Here is a 20655-nt window from a genome sequence, read left to right on the forward strand (position 1 = left end):
ATATATATATATATATATATATATATATATATATATATATATATATATATATATATATATATATATATATATATAATTTTAATTTTAATTTTAATTCTAATAATAAGGGTATGTTAGCGCATATTGTAAGGGTGTAAGGCGAAATTCTGTCCGTGTAACGCTACGCTATTTTTAATCATTGTAAGTTATGTTCAACCTTTTTAATTTAATGTCTCGTAGCTAAATTATTATTATGCTTATTTAAGTCGAAGTAATCATGATGTTGGGGTAAAAATACTAAAATTGGGTAATTGGGCTTTGTATCATAATTGGGGTTTGGACAAAAGAATGACACTTGTGGAAATTAGACTATGGGCTATTAGTGGGCTTTATATTTGTTTAACGAAATGATAGTTTGTTAATTTTAATATAAAGATTTACAATTGGACATACCTATAAATAACCATATACACTCGATCGGACTCGATGGGCGGGATATTTATATGTACGAATAATCGTTCATTTAACCGGACACGGGAATGGATTAATAGTCTATGGACTTATTAAAACAGGGGTGAAATTATGTACAATGACACTTGGCATAATTGATAACAAAATATTAAAACCTTGGATTACACGCAGTCGATATCCTGGTGTAATTATTAAACAAAGTATTAAGACCTTGTTACAGTTTAAGTCCCCAATTAGTTGGAATATTCGACTTCGGGTATAAGGATAATTTGACGAGGACACTCGCACTTTATATTTATGACTGGTGGACTGTTATGGACAAAAACCAGACGGAGATATTAAATAAACCAGGACAAAGGACAATTAACCCATGGGCATAAAACTAAAATCAACACGTCAAACATCATGATTACGGAAGTTTAAATAAGCATAATTCCTTTATTGTCATTGTATTTAATTGCACTTTTATTTATTGTACTTTTTAATTATCACAAGTTTATATTATCGCACTTTTATTTATTGCAATTTCATTATCGTTATTTATTTTACGCTTTAAATTAAGTCTTTTATTTATTTAATATTTTACATTAGGTTTTAACTGCGACTAAAGTTTTAAAATCGACAAACCGGTCATTAAACGGTAAAAACCCCCTTTTTATAATAATAATATTACTTATATATATTTGTATTTTTATAAGATAAAACTAATATAGCGTTAAGCTTTGTTTAAAAAATTTCCCTGTGGAACGAACCGGACTTACTAAAAACTACACTACTGTACGATTAGGTACACTGCCTATAAGTATTGTAGCAAGGTTTAGGTATATCCATTCTATAAATAAATAAATATCTTGTGTAAAATTGTATCATATTTAATAGTATTTCCTAGTAAAATATAAGCTATTTCATATACGCCTCTGCGCACATCAAGTATTTTTTTGGCGCCGCTGCCGGGGATTTTATCTAGCTTAAAAGCCAGAAGCGCAACGCTAATATATATAAAAAAACACTCGAGTCCAGTACTGTAGCAGCCCAGTCACTGGCCCGAAACCCTAGCCCATGCGATCGCATGGCCGGGTAACTTAGGACTCATGCGATCGCATGAAGGCACCTGACACGCCACAAGCAACCCTAAAAACTGTAATCATTACGGTGTATTATTATTTTTTATATTTAAACCCTAATTAGGTTTTAATATTTTATTAATTAGTTTAGTTTTAAGTCTTTAATTTGTATTATTTAGTTTAATTAGTTTTAATAAATTATAAAATTAATAGTTTTATAAAATAAATAATATAAAAATAATATTTTTATAAAAATTGTACTTTTTACAACTTTTAGTATATTTTTATATTTTGTCCCTTTTATTTGTTTTAGAGTAATTTTTGTATTTTTCGCTCATATTTAGTTTTAAGATATAGTTTTTGCGGTAGTTATTTTTATTTCTAGATTTTTAGGCTTTGCCGTAAAATTCCTTAAGTGTTTTTTTCTCTTTAGACTAAGATTTAGATGCTTTAGAATTTTGCGACGCCATTTTTTTTAGTACCTTTTTAAGTTATTGCCATTTGGGATATAGTTTTACTTGTAAGCTTTAATATTTTTAGACGCAACTTTTAATTCTTAGTTTTTAGTTCCTTTTTAAGTTTCAACGCGCTACTTTCTTATTTATTTTTCGACCCCTTTTACCTATGTATCAATTATCACTCCAATTGATAATCTCAATTTACAATTTTAATTTTAAGTTAGTGATAATAATAAGGTTGGGTTAGTCGAGTGTTTTAAAATTTTATAAGTCATTTTTTTTCTTTCTTATTTCTCCAATTTTAATACCGACGCGCTCTTTTTCTTTCTTATTTCTCGCCATTCTAGTTTTTAGGACATAGAATTTTCTACTTCTTCTCTAAATTTCTTTAAATTACGAAAAATTATTTTAAGCGGTTAAATTGATAGACATTAAAATTTTCTAGTTCGTAGTAATAGTTGGATTTGTACGTGGACCGGGTTATTGGAGCCAAACATATATTGAGACCAAACGAATCCTGCCCCTCTGCTGCATCTTTTGGCTATTCGAAACTTGGGCAAATTCAGAAAAGTCTATTAATTGGATAACTTATATAATTTTTCTTTCTTTTTAAAAACTAATAGGATATTCAGTGAATGCACCGAGCAAAACGTTCACCACCTTTTGTACGTTCACCACCTGTAACTCGATCAAGACATCTAGCAAATATTGTCGCCGTTGATTTTTCTTTAGAATCGTCATCCAGTCGACCAAGTACTCCAATTCAAATTTCCAATAATCCATTTTTTGAACCCGACCTCACAATTGAGAATCCGGAGAATATTCAGGGACGATTCATAGATCCTGAACCACTAATCTTTCCTCCAGAACCACCAATCATTCAAACAGAGATTGTTGAGGAACGAACTATTAAATCAGAATCCTCTAGTGATTCAGATTCAACAAATTCAATTATGGAGAATCTGGAACCTCTAAGTATGGAAGACCGAATGAGAGCTAAACGCACTGGCCAAGGTCACGCAATTACTCAACCAGACATTAATGCGCCAGATTATGAAATCAAAGGACAAATTCTACACATGGTGACTAATCAATGCCAACTTAGTAGTGCGCCGAAGGAAGATCCAAATGAACATCTTCGTACATTTAATAGAATCTGCACTTTATTTAAAATAAGAGAAGTGGAGGATAAACAGATATATCTCATGTTATTTCCCTGGACTTTAAAGGGAGAAGCCAAAGATTGGTTGGAATCGTTACCTGAAGGGGCGATTGATACATGGGACGTTTTAGTTGAAAAATTTCTTAAACAATTCTTTCCGGCATCCAAAGCCGTAAGACTTCAAGGAGAAATTGTTACGTTCACACAGAAGCCAAATGAAACTCTATATGAGGCATGGACTAGATTTGGAAAGTTATTGAGAGGATGTTCGCAACATGGTTTAGACACCTATCAAATAGTACAAATATTCTACCAAGGATGCGACATCACTACAAGAAAAGACATAGATATAGCAGCTGGTGGTTCTATTATGAAGAAAACAGAAACTGATGCTTACAAAATTATTGATAACACTGCTTCCCACTCACATGAGTGGCACCAAGAAAAATATATCGTTAGATCATCTAAAGCAGCTAGAACCGATTCTAGCCATGACTTAGATTCCATTTCCGCAAAGATAGATGCTGTCGAGAGACGAATGGAAAAGATGACTAAGGATATTCACTCAATATGAATTAGTTGTGAGCAGTGTGGAGGACCACATTTGACAAAAGATTGTCTCAGTATTGAACTAACAATGGAACAAAGAGAGAATGTTTCATATCTAAACCAAAGGCCTGAAAATAATTATCAGAATTATTATCAACCGCCAAGACCAATATACAATCAAAACCAGAACTATAACCGAAATGTTCCATACAACAACCAACAAGGTCCTAGTAATCAACAAGTATCCAATAATACTTACAATCAGCAAAGACCTAATTTTCAAAACAAACCACCACAAACCAATGATAAAAAGCCAAATTTAGAAGATATGATGACAAAGCTAGTTGAATCTCAAACACAGTTTTTCACATCTCAGAAACAAACCAATGAACAAAATGCTCAAGCATTTAGAAATCAACAAGCTTCTATTCAAAATTTGGAACAAGAAGTGAGCAACCTAGCAAGGTTAATAGGTGAAAGAAAACCGGGAAGTTTACCTAGTGATACAAATGCTAACCCCCGGAATGAAACAGCTAAAGCCATTACCACAAGAAGTGGTATTACACTTAAACCACCTGAAATACCTGTAATTTCTGAGGAAGCTATTCCTACTCCACAAGAACCACAACCAAAACAAGATAAGGAAAAAGAACTGATAGTTGAAAAGGTTAATGAAGATAACACAGTTAAGGAAAAACCTTATGTTAAACCATACCAACCACCACTTCCTTACCCGAGTAAAATGAAAAAAGAGAGACTTGAAGCCGAGCAATCCAAATTCTTGGATATGTTTAAACAGATAAATATAAATCTTCCTTTCATTGATGTGATTTCAGGAATGCCTAGATATGCTAAATTTCTGAAAGATCTAATCTCGAATAGAAAGAAAATGGAAGAACTCTCGGCTGTTACTATGAATGCTAATTGTTCAGCAGTGCTGTTGAATAAGATACCAGAAAAACTATTTGATCTAGGAAGTTTCACAATTCCATGTTTTCTGGGTAGTCTTAGTTCAATAGAAGCATTGGCAGACTTAGGTGCTAGTATAAATTTAATGCCGTATTCACTATACGCTAAACTAGACCTTGGAGAATTGAAACCAACAAGAATAAGCATACAACTAGCCGATCGATCAATAAAATATCCTAGAGGGATAATGGAAAACATGCTAGTTAAAGTTGGTACTTTAGTATTTCCAGTAGATTTTGTTGTTCTGGACATGGAAGAAGATTTTCAAGTTCCTCTCATATTAGGAAGACCATTCTTAAACACGGCTAAAGCAATGATAGACGTGTTTGGTAAAAAACTGACCCTAAGTATAGAGGACGAGAGTGTTACCTTTTCAGTTGATAGAGCTATGAAACAATCGCAATCTGCAGATGATACATGCTATTATATTATAACTATAGAATCACATGCAGAATTATTAGAAGAATTTCCAGAATTACAAGGAACAGGAGAATGTTCTTTAGGAGAAGGTACTGAACCGATTGATGAAACTGAAATGTTAGCTACACTTATGGCTAATGGATATGAACCAACAACAGAAGAAATTCAAATGCTAAAAGAAGAAGACAGATATTGATACAAATCATCGATAGAAGAACCACCGACATTAGAGTTAAAGCCACTTCCAAACCATTTGGAATATGCTTATTTACATGGTGAATCTGAATTACCTGTAATAATATCGTCTTCTCTTACTGAAAATGAGAAATCACAACTCATTTCTGTGTTGAAAGCTCATAAACCAGCTATTGCATGGAAAATTCATGATATTAAAGGAATAAGTCCTTCGTATTGCACACATAAAATCCTTATGGAAGAAGGTCATAAAATGTATGTGCAACGCCAACGAAGACTAAATCTGAATATGCAAGATGTTGTTAAGAAAGAAATTATTAAACTGCTAGATGCAGGTTTAATTTATCCAATCTCTGATAGTCCATGGGTAAGCCCAGTTCAATGCGTGCCTAAGAAGGGTGGCATGACTGTCATCACAAATGAGAAAAATGAGCTTATTCCGACTAGGACTGTAACAGGATGGCGTGTTTGTATTGATTATAGAAAATTAAATGGCGCCACCAGAAAAGATCACTTTTCCTTACCTTTTATTGATCAAATGTTGGAAAGATTAGCCGGAAATAGTTACTATTGTTTTCTTGATGGTTTTTCCGGAAATTTTCAAATTCCAATAGCACCCAAAGACCAAGAGAAAACCACATTCACGTGCCCTTATGGAACTTTTTCTTACAAATGCATGCCATTTGGACTTTGCAACGCCCCTGCAACCTTTCAAAGGTGCATGATGGCGATTTTTCACGACATGATAGAAGAATGCATGGAAGTTTTCATGAATGACTTTTCAGTCTTCGGTGATACATTTGAATCATGTTTAGTTAATCTTGAACGAATGCTTATTAGATGCGAACAATCAAATCTAGTACTTAATTGGGAGAAATGCCATTTCATGGTTAAAGAAGGCATCGTTCTTGGTCATAAAATTTCAAAGGAAGGAATTGAAGTGGATAGAGCTAAAGTAGATGTAATTGCTAAACTTCCACATCCCACTAATGTTAGAGGAGTTAGGAGTTTTCTAGGGCATGCCGGTTTTTACCTACGTTTCATAAAAGATTTTTTTAAAATTGCCACTCCTATGAATAAACTCCTAGAAAAGGATGCTCCATTCATCTTTTCAGATGAATGTATCAAATCTTTTAATATTCTTAAAGAAAAACTCACTAATGCGCCGATCATGATAACACCAAATTGGACTCTACCGTTTGAACTTATGTGCGATGCAATTGATTTTGCAATGGGAGCCGTTTTAGGACAAAGGATTGAAAAATGATTTCAACCTATATATTATGCTAGTAAGATGTTACAAGGAGCACAAACAAATTACACAACTACTGAAAAAGAACTACTTGCTATTGTCTTTGCTTTTGACAAATTTCGTTCATATCTCGTTCTAGCTAAAACGGTGGTCTATACTGACCATTCTGCTCTTAGATACCTATTTTCAAAACAAGATGCCAAACCATGATTAATCCGTTGGATCTTACTCTTACAAGAGTTCGATATTGAAATTCGAGATAAAAGAGGAGCAGAAAATCTCGCCGCTGATCATCTTTCTCGTCTTGAAAATCCCGAATTAGAAGTTCTAAATGAATTGGCCATACAAGATAACTTTCCTGATGAATGTCTATTAAAGATAGATCATAATGAAATTCCATGGTTTGCAGACTATGCAAACTACTTAGTTTGTGGATTCCTTGAAAAAGGATTGTCGTACCAAAAACGAAAGAAATTATTTAGTGATATAAAACACTATTTCTGGGAAGATCCACATTTGTTTAAAAGTTGTCCAGATGGAATAATACGCCGATGTGTATTCGGAGATGAAGCTAGTAAAATCTTAAACCATTGTCACACATGACCAACAGGAGGGCATTATGGGCCTCAGCTCACAGCAAGAAAAGTTTACGATGTTGGATTCTATTGGCCTACAATTTTCAAAGACGCACACCTTCTTTGCAAATCCTGTGATGCTTGTCAAAGGTCCGGAAAAATAAGTCAACGTGATGAAATGCCACAAAATGTCATTCAAGTATATGAAGTATTTGACATTTGGGGTATTGACTTTATGGGTCCATTTCCAAAATCTCATAATAATTTATATATTCTCGTAGCCATTGATTATGTATCTAAATGGGCGGAAGCACAAGCTCTCCCAACTAACGATGCACGAGTTGTAGTCAGCTTTTTAAAACGTCTTTTTGCAAGGTTTGGAACACTGAAAGCTTTAATACGTGATCGGGGAACTCATTTCTGTAATAATCAACTTGAGAAAGTTCTTAAAAGATATGGAGTAACTCATAAAATCTCCACTGCATATCATCCACAGACAAGTGGACAAGTTGAAAATACCAACCGAGCTTTAAAACGTATTTTAGAGAAAACCGTAGGATCAAATCCGAAGGAATGGTCCATAAAATTGGAGGATGCACTCTGGGCTTTTAGAACAGCCTACAAAACTCCAATTAGAACCACACCTTTCAAACTCGTTTACAGAAAAGCATGTCATCTTCCAGTAGATATTGAACACAAAGCATTTTGGGCTTTGAAGACATGTAATCTTGATTTACATGAAGCTGGACATTTACGATTAAGTCAACTAAACGAATTAGAAGAATTAACACATGAAGCATACGAAAATTTGTTAATCTATAAAGAAAGAACGAAGAAATGGCATGATAAAAGAATCAGAAGTTCAAAAGAATTTAAAGAAGGAGAGAGAGTTCTTCTTTTAAATTCACGATTCAAGCTATTTCCTGGAAAATTGAAATCAAGATGGTCTGGACCATTCATAGTCAAAAGAGTTTTCCGATACGGAACAGTAGAATTAATAAATTCAAATGGGATTGAATTTAAGGTTAATGGTCACAGAGTTAAACATTACATAGATAGTCCAATGGAAGTTGACAACGAAGTTAATCACAATTTCGACACCACAGCTAACTAAGTGTTGGGAGAATCAAGTCCTTAAAGGATAATATGTATTTCTATTAGAGTTAGATTTTCTGTTTTCGTGTAGTTCTTGAAAATGGAAGCCGAATGGTCTTTCCCTAGCAGACCCTAAAAAACTAGTCTTCTCCCCCCATTCTGAATTTTTATTTTTTTTAGGTTTTTCGAAATGAAGACTTTTCGTGAATTAAACCATGGTCTAATGCTACACGCTTTGATCACTAAACGTAATAATGACACACTTCCAAGTGAATTGGTATCATTAATAAGAGGTATATTGGATGGAGTAAGAAAAGAATCCAGATGCGAAGATAATAAGTTACAATTTGGTAAAGGAAAATCAAAATCCGCAGCGAAAATAAGAGCACGACACCTTGAAAAATGTCACAAATGCGGAAAATGGTCACACGAAGGTAAATGTTCAAATAATCAAACCTATTCAAACACCGAATTTGTTACTTTATGCATAGATGAACCGTTCATATGTTTAGAAGAAAAAACGATAAATGCTCGAGGTTACGCCTATGTAGCTATGGAAAACCAATTAGTCCGACTATCTTATGAGTGGGCTAGAGTATATCACTAAGAAATCTCTTTCACAGGTAAGTTTGTACAGTTTTCATTTTTATTTTTATTTTTATTTTTAACCTTTTGATAATAAACGCTAATTTGTTCGCTATAAAGTATTAAATTGGTATTCAATAAAATTAGGTCTTGCGACCGAAATTATTGATATCATACAAAAATTTATTACATCACTGCGAAATTTACCGTTTATTCTTAAGGTATAAATATCTTTAATCAATCAACCAAAATATTTCAAAAATTCGTCATGAGTTAAATTAGGTCATGGAACCGAAATTACTTTATCGAAAAGAGGGGCGTATATTTTTGATAATATTTGATTGATTAAAGTGGGATAAAAGACCACAAAGATTTTTAATTTTATTTTTACCTTGTTTTTAAAATTAATATATAAATATTAAATTAATATTGTAAACTTCTTTAAAATTGTAAATATTTGAAAAATTAATATTTTTAATATAAGTTTGTATGTATAAAAACAAAAATATAATATAAGTTTGGTGTGAATTTTTAATTTTTAAAATATGAATTTTATTTTAATTTTATGCATTTTAAATTTAAGTTTGGTGTGAATTTAAAAACAAAAATTTACTTTATTTTGGTAAGTTAAAAATATAATATTTAAAATTCGTCGTGAGTTGAAGACTAGGTCTTTGAACCGAAATTACTTTACTCAAGGGAGGGATGAGAACTTTTATTATCATTATTTTTAATCTTATTGAATTAAAGTATGCCAAAAACATTAAAAAAATCCAAAAATCTTTACTTTTAAAATCGCGCTTTAAATTGACAAATTTTAAAATTTTGTCGAGGGACGGACTAGGACATCGATCCGAAAAGCCCTCATCCTAAAAAGAAACAAATTTTTAAAATTTTATTAATTTTATGTTTTATAAAGTGTAAGGTTTTATATACATTAAAAAAAAAACCAAATCACTGTACCCGGGACTCCATGCGATCGCATGGAGTTTGGCCTTTGGTGCCATGCGATCGTATGGAGAGTAAAATCAGCTCAGCAACATAAGGCAGTCGCCTGTTCTGTCACAACAGAAAACACACACACATATTCGAACCAACCCCAAAATCACCTCTAAAATTCGCAATTTTTCACCATAATTCGTCAAATTTTTTGCTCTAATCATGCCTAGATTCTCATTCTTCAGCAAAAAGGTAAAAATTACACCCCTAAACTCATAAATTTTCTAGTTTTTGTGTTAATTACCAATATTTTACCTAATGCAATTTTGTTAATTTCTAGTGTAACTAGTGTTAAATTGTTAGTATTTTATGGATGTATAACCTAGATTGATGCTATTTAACATGATTTGAAGCCAAAAACTTCAAAATTTTTAGAAATCTAGGGTTTGTGTTCTTGAGCAATTTGGGGCTTTTTGATATAAACAGGTTATGGCCGATTTGTATCATGAATTATTGCTAAATTGAGTAGTGTAACATGTTTAGGTAGTTAAATGATCCAAACATCGATCCTAAACATGATTTTTAAAGATTAAAGTGGACTTTTTAGGTACAAAATTCATGAACTTGATTAATTTGATATAATTGCCAATTAAGACTTGTTTAATTATTAGTAATGACTATTTTGACATGTTATTTGAGTTAAATGCTTATGAACTTTGTATACATTTTCATATGTGCTTATTTGGAAAAGTGTAGAATTGTGAAAAATTGTGAAAATGTGTATAAGTTTAATTTTGATTTAACATGTTATTGTTATTGTTTTAAGTTGTTATTTTGCTAACACTAATGCATATTTGGATGCACAAATTTTGTATTTAATGTGTTTTGCAGAAAGCCGATACTGGAGGTTCAGGATCATCATCATCTAGACGACCTGCTCCAGCACCAGAACCAGAACTAGAAATGTAACACGAGCCAGAACCCGAACAAGAACCACAATAGGAACCACAACAACAGCCTGATCAACACGTACCTTATTATGATCCGGTACAGTTTGTTAATGAATTCATAGTATTCCCGATGAGGCCGCCAGTAGAATACCCAATGATTCCTGAGCACACTTTGCATCCTAATCTGAGATTTGATAGAAGATGGAGAGATTACGAGACATATCAAAGGAACAAATTCAGATTGGTAACTAAAAATGTAGAGGTGCAAAGGGTAATCGATTGAGATCCTTTGGAAAGAGTTCAGCTAGCTAATAGAGTCAGACTGCTACTGATTCAGAGGTACGGGAACTCTTCTTTTACAGATTGGGAATGTCTTTTCACCATTCGTAGACATGTATATAAGAAATGGTGTGTTGAGCTCATGAGTACTGTATCACTTGATACAAATATAGTTAGAATAGATGATAGAAGATTTCTTAGGTTTATCCTTGGCGGTAGGATGTACAGAATGTCCATGCTGGACATGGCCAGGGCCTTACAGATATATACTCCTGGTGAGTTGCTACTACCCGATTGTACAAATTTGATTCATTATGGTGAAAGGGTAGATAGCAACTTTGACGCTGACGCCATTCTAAGGAGTATGTCACATTTTGATTTTTTTACACGAGCGAGAGGATACTCCTATACACATATTGACAGAGCCGAGCTTCGTATCATTCATAGATTTTTGGCTAACTCGATTACACAGAGAGGTCACAATAAGGAGAAAATGACCTTACATGATTTATTTTACCTAAAGTGTATTCGCGACCCGAGAAGCTTTGTTAATATCCCTTACTGTGTTGGTTTTTATTTATCTAAAATGGTAGAAGGAATGCAGGACGGGAGTATAATAGGAGGAGGTATTTTTGTTACTCTCATTGGAGAGTATTTAGGTGTTGATAGGAACCAAGGGAGTCAATTACAGCTTTGTAGAGAACAGGATGAGACCATAGGATTGCGGGTTTATGAGGGTGCTAAGGTATTGAAGAGTAGACGCAACCAGGCATTACCCTATGAAGGTAATCATCCACAGGTAGAAAGGGGTTCAGACGAAGAAATGGAGGAAGCGGAAGACATTAGGGATGTCATTCGAGATGCTATTCTTGACGTCCACGTTCGTATAGATGAGGAATCAATGACGAGCGCGGCCAGACATAGTATGTACGAGCAGTGGAACTCCGAGCGAGTATACGAGGATTATAGGTGACGCCAACACGATAGCTGGTTAGTTCATCAGCACCAAATCATGAGCCAGCTATCATATCAGGTACCAAATAATTACGTGCCTACTCGACCTGCTCATTTTCCGCCACACAGCCCCGACATCTGACCACCCTTTAACCGGTATGACTATAACCAAGCCTATCAGAACACCTATAACCAACAATGGAACCCACCTGACGAGATGAACTGGAACCCCTATCCAGACGGATTTGGTTTCATTGGTTATTTTTATGTTTTTATCTTTTTACTTATTCATGTTTAGACTTATGTTATTGGATATTTTTATGTAATTTTTATCATTTTTATTATTATTGTGTACTAATATTTCACATTTAGGATTTGAAAGTGGGATATTAAGTCCCATTTCAAATTGCCATGCATGTTTATATTTATATTGTATGTATATTATAGATTGTACAAAACAGGGTAAAACAGCGCATTTTCAAAGACTGACATTAAGTTCAGCAAAAGCTAGTAATTTTGACGACAAAACGAAAAACAAATGTGATGAAACAACAAGACGGAATGAACAAATGATGTGCACCATTTATCATTCAGCAAACAAACGCCAATATGTTTGGAAACTTTGGTAAAATTTAATCAGTTTTCTACGCTAATCTCCCTCAATAATTTAAATTATTACTGATTTCTTGCAAATGAGGGCATTGCAAGATCTTAAGTGTGGGAAGGGGTTAAATTCTTTCGGATATTAATTTTTTTTTTTTGATTTAAACACTTGGTTACCATTAAAAATACTAGTAACGCAGTAGTTGTATTAGAATCTAGTGCTCTCTGATAATAAAGAACAGCCCTAGTCTTATATACTTACTACCCAATTCTAGTAAAAATTTTCAAAATTTTCAATTAAATGAATTCAAAATCATGTTTTTACATATTTATGAACGATAAAACTAGGTGTTAACACCGAAATTATTGTTACCTCGGAAAGGACATAAATTGAGAAACAAACCAAAATGTTAGAATTCATTTAAAATGGAATAGAGGACAATAAAAAGGCAAATAAAAGAAAATAAAAGCCAAGTGTGGGAAAATTTACCAAGTTATTTTAAACATATGTCACATATTTTTGTACAAATAACTGAAGATACTTTTGCTTTGGACTAAAATAAAAAGTTTTACCCGATTTACTGTAAGAAAGATGGATCTACACGATGAATCAATTCCATCATTAAAAGGAAGTAAAGTCTTCCGAAAAAGAAACGCGCTTCTTGATTTAGGTCATGAAGTTGTCGTCCAGACTAGCTGTAGGTTGACGAAAAATCTAAAAAAGTCATCACTAAAATCAGCAGGAAATCCACGGACCTCAGCATCAAACAGGGTCGCCAAGTGGTCAGACTTATCCTAACCATGAGAGGATCTGTCTTGTAAAATGGGGAGGACGCCGTACAAATTAGCTGGATAAGACTAATGAATCAGACCCCCAGAAAGGATAATCTCCTTAAAAGATCAAAAATCAGCTTTTAAGCCTGATATTACTCAATCCTAGAGATTGACCTTAAAAATTGAGAATTACAAACTCATGAAATTCGATGATATCTAAACTCGAGCTTGAACGAGAAAATATTTTGATCAAAATTACAAACCGATTTGTTTTCTAAAAACCCATTTTCAATGCGTTCATTACCATTGAACGTAAAATCCTAGGAATTCACCTGGAATTCATTAGGTCACCTGAACCAAATCGGGTGTCAACCGTAAGAACGGTGATTGCATAGCATGGTCGAAGACAGGACCTTGTGCCAGACCGAAAAATCATAAGGGTGAGCTTTACTATTGCTCCTACCAAGGATAGTAATTGCATCCGACACGTTATAGACCATAATTAAAAGCATGTCAGGGGACATTGCCTTAACAGTTGCTTGTTCAACGCTTTCCTTTACAACCGGACGGTAGTTTACCGAAAGGTAATATACAGAGCAAGTATACTGGATGTGTTGCTTTCCCAATACAAGGTTAGCAAATGGCTGACACAAAACCACAAGTTTTGAGCTAAAATTTTCAAATCTGAAACCCACTAAACCCACAAAAATAATTTGCAAACACCGGTGAAGGGTTATTCCGAAAAACTTATCTAGGATAAAAGCTAGATTTAATTTTCAAAAGATCAAATGTTTTCATAAAGATCCAATTTCCTTAAAGGACCTAAAATTTTTATAGTCATGTGGGACTGTAAACCACATCGTTACTACCATTGTTTATACCGCCGTAAAGAAATCACTGATGTACAAAGTGTGAAGAATAAAGAAGTGATTCTAGTATATTTCAAGACTATATTGCTTGAGGACAAGCAACGCTCAAGTGTGGGAATATTTGATAATGCTAAAAATGAACATATATTTCATAGCATTATCCCTCAAGAAAGACAAGCTTTTAGTTGCTACTGTTCTATTTACAAGTGATATTCGTTTAAATAATAAAAAGGTGAAGACAAAAGACAGATTCGACGTATTGAAGACGCAAACGACAAAAAAGCTCAAAAGTACAAAATACAATCAAAGTGGTTCCAATTATTAATAAGAAACGTCTCAAAATTACAAGAGTATAAGATTCAAAATGCAAAGTACAAGATATTAAATTGTATACAAGGACGTTCGAAAATCCGGAATCGAACCAGAGTCAACTCTCAACGCTCGACGCAACAGACTAAAAATTACAAGTCAACTATGCACATAAATAAAATATAATATTTAAATAATTCTTATAATTATTTATATATTATATTATTATTTATAAACCGTCAGCAGAAGAAACAAACACATGTGAGCCTCCCCAGCTGGCCATGCGATTGCATGGCCTTGAAGGGCAAAGCCCATGCGATCGCATGAGGCCCTTTTCCAGCCCACATGCCTATAAAAGTCGCAGTTTGGTGCATCAAAAATATATCCATCCATCCATCCATCCAACTCTCAACGTATATATATATATATATATATATATATATATATATATATATATATATATATATATATATATATATATATATATATATATATATATATATATATATATATATAATTTTAATTTTAATTTTAATTCTAATAATAAAGGTATGTTAGCGCATATTGTTAGGGTGTAAGTCGAAATTCTGTCCGTGTAACGCTACGCTATTTTTAATCATTGTAAGTTATGTTCAACCTTTTTAATTTAATGTCTCGTAGCTAAATTATTATTATGCTTATTTAAGCCGAAGTAATCATGATGTTGGGCTAAAAATACTAAAATTGGGTAATTGGGCTTTGTACCATAATTGGGGTTTCGACAAAAGAACGACACTTGTGGAAATTAGACTATGGGCTATTAGTGGGCTTTATATTTGTTTAACTAAATGATAGTTTGTTAATTTTAATATAAAGATTTACAATTGGACATACCTATAAATAACCATATACACTCGATCGGAGACGATGGGCGGGATATTTATATGTACGAATAATCGTTCATTTAACCGGACACGAGAATTGATTAATAGTCTATGGACTTATTAAAACAGGGGTGAAATTATGTACAAGGACACTTGGCATAATTGATAACAAAATATTAAAACCTTGGATTACACGCAGTCGATATCCTGGTGTAATTATTAAACAAAGTATTAAGACCTTGTTATAGTTTAAGTCCCCAATTAGTTGGAATATTCGACTTCGGGTATAAGGATAATTTGACGAGGACACTCGCACTTTATATTTATGACTGATGGACTGTTATGGACAAAAACCAGACGGACATATTAAATAATCCAGGACAAAGGACATTTACCCCATGGGTATAAAACTAAAATCAACACGTCAAACATCATGATTACGGAAGTTTAAATAAGCATAATTCCTTTATTGTCATTGTATTTAATTGCACTTTTATTTATTGTACTTTTTAATTATCGCAAGTTTATATTATCGCACTTTTATTTATTGCAATTTCATTATCGTTATTTATTTTATGCTTTAAATTAAGTCTTTTATTTATTTAATATTTTACATTAGGTTTTAACTGCGACTAAAGTTTTAAAATCGACAAACCGGTCATTAAACGGTAAAAACCCCCTTTTTATAATAATAATATTACTTATATATATTTGTATTTTTATAAGATAAAACTAATATAGCGTTAAACTTTGTTTAAAAGATTTCCCTGTGGAACGAACCGGACTTACTAAAAACTACACTACTGTACGATTAGGTACACTGCCTATAAGTGTTGTAGCAAGGTTTAGGTATATCCATTCTATAAATAAATAAATATCTTGTGTAAAATTGTATCATATTTAATAGTATTTCCTAGTAAAATATAAGCTATTTCATATACGCCTCTACGCACATCAGTAACCATCATTCATATACCCATAACCATCATTCTTACCCAAATAATCACCATTGTTGCCCAAATAACCATTGTCATCATTCATGCCCAAATAACCATTATTCATATCCATGTGAGTTGAGTATCCCAACAATTATTGATCATAATTCGCGATTTTTGACATCAAGTAGTCACACAAAGCATCATACTCCGCCATCTAGCTTAATCACACCACAAACAAACAAACGTTTTCCGAATACAAGCAAATATAAACAAAAAGTAACTTTTGTAAGAATGAAATTCTAACAAAAGGATCGAACAATTAAAAGCTTAAATCAACTACCCAACTTAGCTAACCCCTCTCCGGCAATGGCACTAAGAAAGTGTTGATACATCTTTTACCCTCTAAATTTATACATGATTCAAACACTACAAATAAGCACACACAACTAACTAGCACTTAGAACCCAGTTATTATAGTACTTTAATGTAAGTTTTCGTTTCAAGTTCGTCCCAAGAGAGCGGCGTAAGTCGGATAATTGAAGCTATTAATTGTCCTAGGGTTTGTTTGATTGGGGGTTTAGATTGATTTTGATTAACAACTAAAACTTGCACAATTAAACAAACTTAAACTTAACAAGTAAACTAGTAGCAAGAAACAAGTAACGAAATATTAAGACTTAAATCAAATTAACTAAGAAGTGTTCACTTATCTAATCCTCTCTATGCTTGGCTTGCCCCATTTTGCCTATTTTGCTATCTCATTCGTCATTGAACTATTAAATGTTTAGCATAACTACTAAACCTCAAATCAAATAACACTCCACGAATTCACATAAGCATTGTATTCTAAGATCGAGTTAAGCATGATTTTGTCATTGAGATTGAGCTTGGGTTAAAATCACTTAAAACCCTCAACTATCGAAATCACTTAAGATAATCGGCATTACTATATTGACTAAAGGCCAATTGAAAACCAACCTAGATCAAGAACACAATCACTTGCAATTCCTAAGCTAGTTGTCTAGATCACCTAAGGTGTTGAAGCACACAATGATTCACATCTCAAATCATTAGGAGAGCTACTCAACATATGTAATCAACGTCAAGCCTAAAACAAACTCATAGCAATGGATCTTTAGCTAACTCAACAACACATGATCATGTAATTCATTCAAACAACATTATTCAACTGATTTTAGGGAAACACTAGCATTAGAGATTCATAGATAAGCAAACACAAGAGATTTAGCCAATCATGGCTAAGATCAAACTAATAATAAGCATAAAAACATAAATAAAGATCATCTTGAGTGATTACAAGTAATTAGTTCACAACTAGATAAAGAAAAGTAGAGATTACAAATAATTAGTGCAAAATAGATAAAGCAAAGTGGAGATTACAACCCAAAATGATAAAGAGAAGAATATCTAAGCTATAATCATAAGATAAACAAGAACACAATCAATTAAAACTAAAGCATCCATCATTACAAGTAAAGAAAATAAGAACAAGTGCTAAAATGGAAAAGAAATTACAAATTGGAGAATGGATGATGTAGATCTAGCATCTAGCTTCACTAATCTTGGACTTGGAACATGAAATTAGGCTTTTATCTTGATGGAATCATGATTGGAACCCTTTTAGGGCTCCAGAACGGCCTAAGGAAGCAGCTCTCTCACTCAAAAACCCCAAAATTGCTTTTATAGGTCGACTGAATTTTTTGGCTGAATCAGCTGCTGGAGCGACGCTTTTGTGCTGGAGCGGCACTTTTGGCTTAGAATAGGAGCGGCGCTTTTGGTTAGGAGCGGCGCTTTTGGCACATAGGAGCGACGCTTTTGTGCTGGAGCGGCGCTTATGGCCACTGATCTTTTTAACTCTCGTTTTAGCAATATCAGCGAATCTCACATTCATAGTCGTTCAGTAGTTCTACCCAACGTCTCTATCTCACGTTGAGTTGCTTCTGATCAAAGATATGTTGCAAGCTCTTGTTATCAGTGAAGATTGTAAATTTAGTACCATACAAGTAGTGTCTCCACATCTTCAGTGCAAAGACCACAACACCAAATTCCAAATCGTGTGTCATATAATTCTGTTTGTGGATCTTCAATTGTCGTGATCCATAGGCAATCACTTTCTTCCGTTGCATCAACACGCAACCAAAACCCTGTCGTGAAGCAACACAGTAAATCACGAAATCTTTATTCCCTTCGGGTAAAGACAAAATCAGAGCAGTAGTCAATTTCTGTTTTAACAACTGAAATGCAGACTCATGTTGCTCAGTCTACTCATACTTCTTACCCTTGTGAGTCAATGTTGTTAACGATCGGGCAATAGTGAAAATCCCTCAATGAATCTTCTATAATAACAAGTGAGACCTAAGAATTGACGAATCTGTGTTGGCGACTTAGGAGTCTCCCACTTCCTGATCGTTTCTATTTTCGCAGGATCTACTTGAATACCATTAATACCAATGATATGACCCAAAAATTGAACTTCTTGCAGCCAGAATTCACACTACGAAAACTTAGCATACAACTGCTCTTTCTTGAGCATCTCAAGTATAAAATGGAGATGTTGCTTATGTTCCTTCTCGTTCTTTGAATATACCAGAATATCATCAATGAACACAATAACAAACTTGCCTAGCCATGAACACTGCCGGTGCGCTCGTCAACCCAAACAACATCACTGAAAACTCATGACATCTGTAGCGTGTTCTGAACGCTGTCTTTGGTATATCAGTCTCTTTTACTCTCATCTAATGATAACTTGACCTCAGGTCAATCTTAGAGTAACTTCTAGATCCTTTCAACTGATCAAACAGATCATCGACTCTCGGTAACGGATATCTATTCTTGATAGTCAGCTTATTCAGTTCTGTGCAATCAATACAATGTCTCATAGATCCATCCTTCTGCTTAACAAAAAGAACCGGAGCTCAAACTCTGAACTCTTCAGCTTGGCATTCATAGCCAGCAACTATTGTAGCTCTGAGGTGTAAGTATATACGGTGCACGAGCCACTGGGGCCGCTCCTGGCACTAGATCAATCCGAAATTCATCTTCCCAGTGAGGTGGAAGACTACGTAACTCTATCAGAAGGACCTTAAGGAAAATTTCTAACGGTTGGGACATCTTCGGGTCCCTTAATTGTCGATTCAACTTTGCTCACCTGTGCCAGAATTGTGAGACATCCTTATCTCATGCACTTCTGGACCTTCTAGCAATTTATGTAACGCAACGGTGTACTGATATTCTCTCTGTACACCATCTACGTCGGTGAGAGGAATTATAATAGCCTTCTAGTTGCAGCAGCCTCGATTTTGTTGTCAGATAACCAGTCCGTTCCAACCACGAGGTCAAAACTTCCCAGTTTAATAGTTCTATAGAGTACACGTTTTCTAAGGAAGAAATTGGATTCTAATTGTTGTGACAGAATATTCTAGCGATAAAGCTTCTATCGGCACCGGTGTTGAGAGTATATAAATATATGATTGATGAGTAAGAACAAACTCATGACGAACTTCATTGAAGTTGATGTTAAATGTAGGGTGAGTTATCAGACTTGTCCCATATCGGTGGGGGGAAAAGAATGGAATACCCTTTATGAGGGAGGGTGTAGATACCTCTTCCGGTAAACGCGTATTGGAAAGCAAAATCGTGAAACCGTGGGTGGCTGAATGATAGGTAAGTCGGAAGTCAAGTAGACAATATCTACTACGAATTGCGCGGGCCGTTACAGGGAATTCATTCTCTAAAGATATATCAGAAATGAGTCATGATGCATAATGAAAGGACCCGTCCTAAACCATCTGGACGAAGTCGCCAACAACTGGTTCCATTGCGATGATCGACTCCAAATACTGTCTTTAAAATGAGCAAATGCACAGCGGAACGTTTCTTTCATACCATAATGTATTTTGTAGTAAAAATACATATGACGTCATTTAACAAGTGCAGGGTTGACCTCGGATTCACGAACCTTCCAAGAAATAGGCTAAAAAGAAATATTGCTTCAATCAGGGTTCGAACCCGAGACCTCCTGTTAAACATAAACACACTAAGCCACCTAACTGCTACATACTTTTCTGAAATAATTCGGCCATTAAAACATTTAACCCTCATTAGTCTGTTTTCTTCTTCATCTTCCTAACCTTATATAAAATCATGTGCCATATTATCATTGTACGTATCTGCATCACCATTAACATACACTTATCATCACAACACTATCTAATTAACATCATCTTTAATCGTCATCATACTCAATCCTCCTCATCACCCATATCACCATTCATGCATCATTGTAGTCACTTGATACCACTAATTTTTACAACCCAATCGATGAGGGTCTCGACCCAAAACAATATGACCCAACAAACTAGAATCATCAGCCCATGATA

The sequence above is a fragment of the Rutidosis leptorrhynchoides genome, chromosome 2 (assembly GCF_046630445.1).
Source record: "Rutidosis leptorrhynchoides isolate AG116_Rl617_1_P2 chromosome 2, CSIRO_AGI_Rlap_v1, whole genome shotgun sequence".
NCBI lineage: Eukaryota > Viridiplantae > Streptophyta > Magnoliopsida > Asterales > Asteraceae > Rutidosis > Rutidosis leptorrhynchoides.